This window comes from Pan troglodytes, chromosome 11 (assembly GCF_028858775.2).
Source record: "Pan troglodytes isolate AG18354 chromosome 11, NHGRI_mPanTro3-v2.0_pri, whole genome shotgun sequence".
Classification (NCBI taxonomy): domain Eukaryota; kingdom Metazoa; phylum Chordata; class Mammalia; order Primates; family Hominidae; genus Pan; species Pan troglodytes.
In genome coordinates, this window is record NC_072409.2 from 71944524 (window position 1) to 71955383 (window position 10860).

The 10860-nt window shown below is 42.9% G+C and overlaps 1 pseudogene; it reads left to right on the forward strand.

The window, feature by feature from the left end:
• The first annotated feature begins 241 nt into the window (after nucleotides 1-241).
• Nucleotides 242-763, forward strand: LOC100615452 (CST complex subunit TEN1-like; annotated as a pseudogene).
• Nucleotides 764-10860: the final 10097 nt, after the last annotated feature.

Below are 10860 nucleotides of genomic sequence, written 5' to 3' on the forward strand. Positions count from 1 at the left end.
AAGAAAATAGTAGAAGAATGAGAAGAATAAATGCCTTCTTATGACTTTAAAAAATGAGAATTGGGACATGCACAGGAAGCTGAGAAGTGAATGGCCTCAGAAGGAAGGAGAAAAGATCTAAGGAAGTACAGACAGCAAGGGAACCCAGCACCCTGGAAGGAAGTCTTTTCCATAAAGAAATTTTCCCCTTGGCAGGTGACCAACAGCAACCCAGGTGGAGGGGGCAGAGAAGGAGCCAGTGATGCTGCCCAAACCTGGGACTTATTCCCTCCACTGGGAGGTCAGTACAAGCCAAGTTCCTGGTGGGGTCACACTGAGAACATTTGGCAGGTTGTGCCTCTATGACGTGACGTGATCAGTCCGGAGTGACGCTGATGGCTCATCATGGATCTGATTGGCACCAGGTTCTTGTCTGTACCAAGTCGGTGAAGCCCTTCCAAGCCCAGGTGGGCTCCCTGTACATTGTCCTCGGGGGGCTCCAGGACCAGCAGCATGGAGGCTCCATGATAAAGGCACTGGTGCTGAACTGTGTGGAAGGGATGGATCTGCCCTTGTGAGAACAAGCCAAGCGGGAGCAGAGGCAGTACCAGCGTGTGAGGGACGGCGGCCAGTACGACGTGCAGCCCAGTAACACCCCCTACCTGCTTCTGAGGCCAAAGCCTCCCAAGCTACGGGAGCGCCCCAGAGCATAAGCGCTTCCCCAGCGACTGCCTTGTCTGGACCCTGAAAGCAGAGGGGCAGGCGGTTAATCCAGCCCCTTCCTCTAATTTGGGATTGACTCAGAAATGAAAACTCAGAAAACAGGCCACAAATCCAACACTCCATACCCCCACCCCCCACCACACCAGGGACTGCAAGTGGCCGAGCTCCAGGCTGCTGAGGCTGTGCCTTGTGTGGGGTCATGGAGGGTTTCAGAAGGCCCTGGTGAATAAAGCCCCAGAGGGCATGACCTTGAAAAAAAGAAAGAAATTTTCAGTGCTAGCTATGGCTATGAGACTATGTAAAACAGGGATGGCTAAAATTCAATTTTGAATTATCTGCTGTGCTATAAGGTGCCGTGACCCCCCAACCCTCCACTATTGCCAACCTTCAGTAAAAGCAAGGCTCATGCTGCCATATGTGAGTGGTTCTTGGAAAAGAACCAAAGACAGCTGCTGTTTATGTTGAGCTGATATAGGCAGAAGAAAGAGACAACTGCAAAAGAGGAAATGTGTGGTTAGCAGAAGCAGAAAACTAGAGCAACATATGACTGAGAGATATGGACACTCCTCAAGAATCCTCAGATATGGATGGAAAGGGTGGTGAGAAGCTTATAGGTAGAAGCTCAAGCCAGTTCATTTGACAATTAAAAGAAAATGTAAATACATAATGAAGGATGCCTCCCCAAGGCTGGAAGTTGGAAATAACCAAGAAACGAACACCTGGAGGACAGTTAGAGGGTGACGTAGACCACCATGTTCTGTAATCCCATGCTGTTAATTTTGAAAAAGACCCAAGAGATCATCCAGAATGGCAGTTTTAAATCTCGTCCACAAAACTCTGGGTTTCTCATACGTGACTCAAGGGCTTCCAGACAGCCCCTCGGTTTAGGTCTGTCTTATTCCCTTCACACTGTTAGAACAAAACACCATAGATTGGGTGGCTTATAAACAACAGACACTTATTTCTCATAGTTCTGGAGGTTGGGAAGTCAAAGATCAAGGCACCAATAGATTTGCTGTTGTGTGAGGGCCCACTTTCTGGTTCATAGATGGCACCTTCTTGCTGTGTCTTGACATGGTAGCAAGGGATCTCTCTGAGCCCTCTTTTATAAGGCAACAATCCCATGCATGACATGCTCTCATGACCTAATCACCTCCCAAAGGCCCCACCTCCTACTACCACATTGGTAATTAGGTTTTAACACAGGAATTTTGGGTAAACACAAACATTCAGACCATATCGGGCACCTAATCCAATCCTCGCTTCATCCAGAAGAGTTGAATCTATATTACATCTTAAGATTCCACATCAGATGTTATTTTTAAAAAATATTTTTGCTGCTACAAAGAAGAAAGAAGCAATGATATCATCTAATCTCCTCGCAATACAGAAAGGCAAAGTTGAAGAATGCTAAGTAAGTTGCAACAATCACACAGCAGAGTTGATAATAAAAGCCCGTTCCGATTTTCACTCTGCTCATTCCTCCTTCTCAGCTTCGAGACTGACAAAGGTACCAACAGAAAACAGATGTACACTCACAGTTAGATTGGCTTCTGCAGTATTACGGGTTCTCATCAGACAGAAGTCACCATTGTCCAGATATCAGGAGTCTTCTCACTGCCATAACCAGGTAGTAGAAAAAGGCTTATAGGCCAGAGGAAACTCCTGCCCTCTTTCTGCCTGCTGCAAATATCTATTCTAATACAGGTTCAAGGCTCTGAAGAAAGCTTGAGGCTGACAGAAAAGTCTCCAACATTTTCTTAATCTATCCTCCTGACAAGGGCTCCAAGGATGTCTTGTTTCCACTCCATGAGACAGTCTGAACTGCCTTCCCTTACATTCCCGCAATTTGTATCTAACAGAGTCAACCACCATCTCTCTACCAAATTTGTACCTCCTAAGCCAAAAATTAAATTTTAGGAAAGTTCCAGGCATAATGGAAAGAAGACTGGATTGAGAAGCAAAAGACCTGGGTCAACAGGACAGTTCTGCCAATTCGCTGTGTGACCGGAAGTTAAGTTGATTAACTGTGGGTTTCAGTTTCTTCATCTGTAAAATGGTTACAATAATACTTACCTCATAGTGTTATTGTATGAGGAGCAAATGAAGTAAGCCACTTAAAACAACTAACCCAGGACATGTGAGTCATTCCATAAACATTGGTTGATTTTTTTTTTTTTCACATTTTAGTTCAACCTCACAAAGAAGTACTACAGTACTTGCTTGGCAGTCTATCATTGGTACTCAGCTAAAGCGAGGAGACTGGCAGCAGCCAAAAGGGCTGTGAAGAGGGATTTCTTGTCTGTGACTGAATTCTGGATGTGTTTCCTAAGATGCTGATGTGTCCACACTAAAAGGCAAAGATGTTTGCCAGTGTCCCTCCAGAACATACAATCTGAAGAAAAAAGGCAGAGTTGTTATGTGGTCAGAGTTGACTGTCCGCCCAGACCACTCTTCCTCTGCTGGTCTCTTGTGGTCCAGGGAAAATGTTGGCATCACAGAAAATATGTCATTCTGTTGGTTAAAGCTTGGAGAGTGAGTCAGCCATATAGTGCCTCATGAAGCAGGTGAATCCAACCACCTCTAAAGGAAATTAAGCTCTCTTCCTTCCCACAAGATATTTTAGAACAGTAGACCATCAATTTCACATGGCAGCAGCAAATCCATACTCTCATCTTCCCCTTTCGCCAGGAACCATTATAGGGCTCTTCCTCAACTGCATATGCCCAATCAGGCCACTTACCTAATTCACATAACAGATGCAATCCCTAGCAATGAAAAAACTGCCCCATCTCCCTTGTGATGCATGCCCAGTTGTCCAGTTGTCTAGTTTATAGCTATTCTATAACCTTACACACAGTCGTCTATCCTGTCCTCAGCTGACAGCCATCCTTTCTCATCACAAACTCTACTCTGAATAAACCAAAGGTTTGATTTTCATATTTTGGGTTTTTTTTTTATTACTGTTTCATCCAACTTGAAACCATAAAAGCAAACTTAATGTATAAGAACAAGCTCAGGGAAAAAGAAATTTGCACTTAAGTTGAAACACACTTATTATATCAATCAGCAACTGTCACAATAATGCTGAGTAACTAGCCAACCTAGAACTCAGTGACTACACCATAAGGCTCTGTGATATGGTTTGGATCTGTGTCCCCATCCAAATCTCATGTTCAATTGTAATCCCCAATGTTAGAGGTGGGGCCTGGTGTGAGGCAATTAGATCAGTTTCTAATAGTTTAGCACCATCCCCCTAGTGCTGTTCTCATTATAGTGTTCTCATAAGATCTGGTTGCTTTAAAGTGTACAGGCTGGGCCCGGTGGCACATGCCTGTAATCCCAGCACTTTGAGAGGCCGAGGCGGGTGAATCACAAGGTCAGGAGATCCAGACCATCCTAGTGAACATGGTGAAACCCCGTCTCTACTAAAAATACAAAAAATTAGCTGGGTGTGGTGGCACACGCCTGTAGTCCCAGCTACTTGGGAGGCTGAGGCAGGAGAATCGCTTGAACCCGGGAAGCGGAGGTTGTAGTGAGCTGAGATTGCACCACTGCACTCCAGCCTGGGCAACATAGCAAGGCTCCATCTCAAAAAAAAAAAAAAAAAGTGTGTAGCACCTCCCACCTCTCTCTCTCTTCTGCCCTGGCCATGTGAAGATGTGCCTGCCTCCCCTTCATCTTCTGCCATGATTGTAAGTTTCCTGAGGACTCCCCAGCCATGCCTCCTGTACAGCCTATGGAACCATGACCCAATAAAACCTCTTTTCTTTATAAATTACCCAGTCTCAGGTATTTCTTTATAGCAGTGTGAGAAAAGACTAATACACTCTTCCTTAGGCTGCAAGTCAGCTGAAATAACTCTATTCCACAGTGGTCATTCTGGGCCCTTTGCTAGAGAGACAGCTGCTGGTATCAAGAGAAGAAGTTGAAGGCTTCCAGAAGTTCATGTGGACACATGCAAAGCATCTTAAGGCCCGGAATCAGAACTCACACACTGTCACTTCCTATGTATTCCATTAACCAAAGCAAATCACAATGCCAAGTCCACATTAGTAGAGTGGGGAAATATACTCCTCTCATGGAGGTAGTGGGGATAAAGAAAGTAAATATTTGCCAAACAATGATCTAATCTACAACACCTATGTACACATCAGCTAGTTACTCCTTACACACTAAACATTTCCCTGCAACTCAATATTTATGTCTTTCTTGCCAGATATTGCCAGAGTTAGAAGTTAGATAACACAATACCTCTATGGATAGGGAAGTGGTCTCTATAACAAAACTTTCATGAGGTCTACCCATTATTGCCTACTCAGCATTAGGTAAGAGAAATGAGATAATAAACAGATATTAGAGCATTAGGTAAGAGATAAGCCTTTCTTCTGGTTGTATGCAGCAGTCACTAGAAATAGATGCATGTATAATAGATGTGTAATTCAAACATACACACATACACAAACCACAGACATTTTTGCAAATTTGGCAGTGCCATGGGGAACCTCCAGCTTGTGGTTTGGCCTTTCATGTGGAGTTTCACTTGAGTATTTGCTTTGGAATTTGATAAACACAGCTATTCACAGGGCTATCATCACATGGTATATTTGCTACCACAGAAACACAGAACGTCTTCTAAAGGAACAGCCCCTATTTATCCTGTAAGCTGAATTCCTGCCATTTCCCAAAGATCCCACAAAATGACTCCAAGTGTTCCTACTTCATGGTAATTTGGAATAGGGGGTAATGCATTTGTTTTCCACAAATCTTCTTTTGCCTCCTTCCTCTGGCATAATTACCTTCATCATGCTTTATTTTAAAACATAAAAAAAAAATCAAGAAGTAGGGAAAATAGTCTCATTTTAACAATTGAAAAGTAGGAGTGGGCAGGGATGAAGTTCTGGCTAGTGTGGTCTTCTGGACCCTCCTATTTTCCTAACAAGATCTAGGAAAAAGAATTAAAAATAGGCTGTCACAACATTATCTTCAGAACTTCTTCACCTATAATTTAACTTTTTATTGTTATGACGAAGGACAACAAACCTTTTTATCCCTTCTATTTGTCCAGGATTTAAGCTAAGGGAAATTTAGTGGGAGGCCTAGTAGAAAATGAAACACCAATCTAAAAGTCCCAGAAGAAGGGACCACACAAAGTAGCAGAGAGTGGCCAGCTCTGTAATCAGGCAAATGTGGGTTTGAATCCAGACTCCGCTCCTTCCTCTGTCATCAGGCAAAATTGCTTAATGAAATACTGTTTAAGTTACTTATTGCTGCATAACAAACCACCTCAAAACTCAGTAATTTAAAACAACCATCTTACCATAGTCATGGTTTTGCAGAGTCTAGAATTAGGGCAGTGCACAGCAGGGAAAGATTATCTCTGCTCTACAATGTCTGTGGCCTCAAACAGAGTAGTACAGAGAACTGAAAATGACTGGGATGGCCCAACTCTGTTCATACGTTTGGGGCCCACATTTTAACTGACAGTCACGGTTTCCTGAGGGGATAGGGGACAGGTCTTTTCCCCAGTTTCTAATGAAGCTAGAATATGTGCAAGATGACTTCTAGGCTAAGATGGCTGATGAGCTAGTGCTGGCTGGGTATAGATCTCTGTCTGTCTCTCTGTCTTCCTCTGCCCCCTCCCCAGGTAGCCTCTCCACATGGCTAGCCTGGGCTTCCTCAAAGCGTAACAGTCTCAGGGTACTTGAAATCCTCACATGGCAGCTAGAACTAAAGCAAAAGCTTCCAGGCCTCTTAAAAACCAGATCTAGAACATGCAGTGTCCCTTCCGCCAAATGCTGTTGGTCAAGTCAGCCACAAGGGCCAATTCAGAGTCAAAGGAGGGGAGAAAGCACCCACTTCTTGATGGAAAGGTGGCAAAGAATTTGCAGCCATTTTTAATCCACCCCAGACTCAGTTTCCTCATTTGTGAAATAAAGACCACAAAAAACCTATTTTAAATGACTGTTTTGAGGATCAGATAAAATGTATGTAATATATCTGGCATTTAGTTAGCATTGTAAGCAGTAGCCTTTATTAATGACAGTTTGTTTCAACATGAGAACATCTACAACTCCAAGATCAGACCTTCACCTTACCAATATGAAAGGAATGAGAGAACAAAAATTTCCAAGGATGTCAAGATATATCTAAGATAAAATATAATGTATAATAAATGTCCGTATTCTATTATTTCCTGTTGATTTGCTCCCAGTGTTATTAGCCTTATATTGTTTTCATGGCTCAGGTGAATCTAATACCCATTCCTAAAGGTGGAACAGGCCACCATTATGGTGAAGTGTTCAGTAACATGAGGGTAGATGAGGAATGTCCTGGTGGTGAGAGCAGATGCATAGAAAGAAGTTCTATTGTCGAAAATGGCCCACGTATGTCAAGCCCTCTACAACAGGCAATCAAAGCAACCTTCTGCACAGCCACACCCTTACCCTGATGGGTGGGCAAAGAACCCTTCTGGTGCCTCTAGACTTTTGACCAGCAACCAAAAGTCTTAGAGAATAGGACTTGAGGTGGAATCCCAGCTCTGGCCCTTGCCACATGAGCCAAGTTCCTTACCTCTCTGCATGTCTATTTCTTTCATACAGGAGTGTACAGTGTGTGGTAAGGCACATGGGAGATGCCCAAAGGCCCTTCTGTCAGGAGCTAGCACTGTCAGTGGATGTAACACTCAGTGTCCCTGATTTTTGCATCCATTACTTTAAACTTCCCACCTGCACAAGTGCACTCATATCGATAGCACATGTGACTTATGCTTGGGTTGGAGAATTAACTTAGTTGGTGGTGACCAAAGAAACTGAGACTCTACAGGGAAGGCGGCAGCCCAGAGCCCCAGGACCCGTTCAGAAAGCTGGGAGCTCTTCTGTTGCTACAAAAGCCTTTTCTGAACAGTACATTTGGTTTCTGGCCTCTCACCAAGGTGGCAGGATGCTTTCTCAGGGAGTTATGTCTATCACTCCCTTTCTAGGGCCTCAAAGTACTGCAGTCTGGCTTCTACCCCCATGAATCCATCAGAACAGCTCTGTGGAAGGCCACCACTGACATTCATATCCACAGAGACAGCGGACTCTTTATTCTCCCGCTTGACCCTGTGTGGCAGCATTTGGCACTGTTGACTTCTTTTTTTAAGCACTCTCTTCTCAGCTTCAAGTCATCTGTTTTTTCCTACCAGCCCATTCTTCTCATCCTCTTCACAGGTTCATCCTCCTCTACCTGCCAGTTAAATTTTGGAGTTTCCCAAACTTTGGTGCTGGGTCTTCTCTTCTCACTCATACTCCTTGTCTCCTGACAGCCTCACTTAGGACTGTCCCTCAATCGCCTGATGAAAGCACAAAAACGTACATCTCCAGTCCAGGCCTCTCCCACAGACACCTCCTGAGAGGTATCTCCATGGTACCGTAAACCCAAAATGTCCAAAGCTGAACCCATGATTTATCCCCACCAAGGATGGTCTTCCTCTAAGGTATCATTTCTCCATTTATGAAACCACCATCTATACAGTTTCTCAAGCCAGAAAACTAAGTCATCCTTCATAGATTTCCTTGTCTCTTCCCTATCCTGTTATCTCTCAGTTTATCTCCCTCTCTATTATCCTCTCATTGAGACCATTGTAATAGACTAGTAGCTATTACAGCTCACGAAGTTTTGGGTTTTTTTGTTTTTTGTTTTTTATCTTTCGCCCAGGCTGGAGTGCAGTGAAACAATCATAGCCCACTGCAGCCTCAAATTCCTGGGATCAAGCCAACTTCCCACCTCAGCCTCTTGAGTAGCTAAAGTCTACTGGTGCACACCGTCACACCTAATTTTTTCAATTTGTTTTTGTAGAGACAGGGTATCACTTTGTTGCCCAAGCTGGTCTCAAACTCCTGACTTCAAGCAATCCTCCTGCTTTGGCTTCCTGAAGTGCTGGGATTACAAGCGTGAGCCACCATGCCCAGCTTCAATCAGTATTCTTTTTTTTTTTTTTTGGAGACGATGTCTCACTCTGTTGCCCAGGCTGGAATGCAATGGTGCAATCTCAACTCACTGCAACCTCTGCTTCCCAGGTTCAAGCCATTCTCCTGCCTCAGCCTCCTGAGTAGCTGGGATTACAGGCACATGCCACCACGCCTGGCTAATTTTTATGTTTTTAGTAGAGATGGGGTTTCACCATGTTGGCCAGGCTGGTATTGAACTCCTGACCTCAGGTGATCCGCCCACCTCGGCTTCCCAAAGTGCTGGGATTACAGGTGTGAGCCACTACGCCTGGCCTCAATCACTATTCTTACAAACTGCACACCATTTGTAGACTGTGAAATAAATAAAGTGGATAGCAACCAGCCCTTTTTTAAAAAACTAAAATAGACTAGATAAAACATAAAAGAAATATTCATTCATAAAAAGGCTTAGGTCTTGACACTAACTTCTGGTGTGTGTCTGCATGTGTGTCTGTATGTGAGCATACCGAGTCACCATACAAAATGTATTTCTTATAAGGAATCACCTACAAAAAATGTTTGACAGCCACTGACATAATCCAGTCTGGCCTCCTGCAAAACGTTCTCTATAAGACAACCAGAGTGATTCTTTCAGTCCATGAATCTGATGTCACTTCCCACAGCTTCTCCCACCATCCACAGCTAACACTGGCCATCTCTCCAGCTCCAACCTTATCTTGATTTACCCTCTTTTCCAGTGCTCCCCCTTCATGAGGCTTCTTTCATCTCCTTCTGATTTCCATGTTTCCTTTTAACATAGAAAAATGTCATGAGCTGTTCCCTTAGTCTGTTTCCTTCCCTTTAATTGCCTAATTAACACCTACTATGCTTCTTGCCTTATATACTAGAACACATTTACATTTTTATGTGTTTTGTATGAAAGTTTGGTTCATGTCTGTTTTACTCACTAGACTTGAAGGTCAATAAGACCACGGACTATGCTTTTATATGCCCTTATATCCCCAGCATCTATCTCACTCCTTGGCACACAGTAGGGCCTTTATCAATATTAGTTAAATAAATCTGAATGTGAATTCCAAGTCTGAAACTTCTAAGTTATGTGAGTTCCAGTTTTATCTACACTGAGTTTCAGTTTTTCTATCTGTAAAATAGGGATAATCATACCACTCTGGGTTACTGTGACATTAAATACGTCTAAAGCACCCTGCCTCTAATAATGAGTAAATTATTTGATAAGTGAATGTATGATATAATTTCCCAAAGAATCCGTTTCCCTAGTGCTAACATCATTGCTGTCAGTGTTCTTCAATCTCTACCTCTGATTTTAACAGATCTCAACTTTTGTTAGAGTGGCTTTTTTTCAGTGTTTCTTTTACATAAGGCACCAAATCCAAGCCATCCCATGTCCTTGGCTAGTTGAATAGCTCTCAAATTTTCCTGAGTTCATAACCAGTGCTACGTCGCTTAATGCTGATTTGGTCTTTACTTACATCATTTTTTTCCTCAGACCATAAATTCCTTGAGAGTAGGGTCCATAGACTACATTATTGTATAAATTTTATAATTTTTCCTGCAGGAGCATGAAAGGCATCCTGGTATATTAGTAAAAGTACAAGGTTTAGACTCAAATGGTCTCTTCGTTTTACTGTTTGGTAGCAGGGTAATTCTCAGCTAATCTCTCAAATCTGTTTAAGCCAGTGGTTTCCAAACATGAAACTACTGTACATTAAAATCATCTTTTTCATTAGCATTTTTTAGAAATACTAATGCCTGGTTTCCACCCCTAGTCATTCTGATGCAATGGGCACAGGTTGCTGCTGAGGCATTGAGTTTTTTGAAAACCCCCCAGGAAATTCTACAACCCTGTTTGGAAATCGTTGCTCTAAATCACAAATTCTCTTATCTGTAAAACAGTGGTGAAAATTGTTCCAATTATAAATAGTTAATGAGATACTTTAACAAGATCGTAGATGGTAAAAGTCTTGGCACATTAAAAGTAATCAGAGAATAATTGTTACCATTGTTAGCTGGTGGTGGTGGAAGTAGTAATATATAGTCATGAGGAATCAGATGGTGAAGATTCATGAGGACACTCGTCAGCCTAGCTGGTTATGGAGCATATTTAGAACCCTTTAAATGTCAACCCAATTTCTATATATCTGGAACTTTTTTCTGACTTGTAGAAAGCACCTTACTGCAGAGGCAT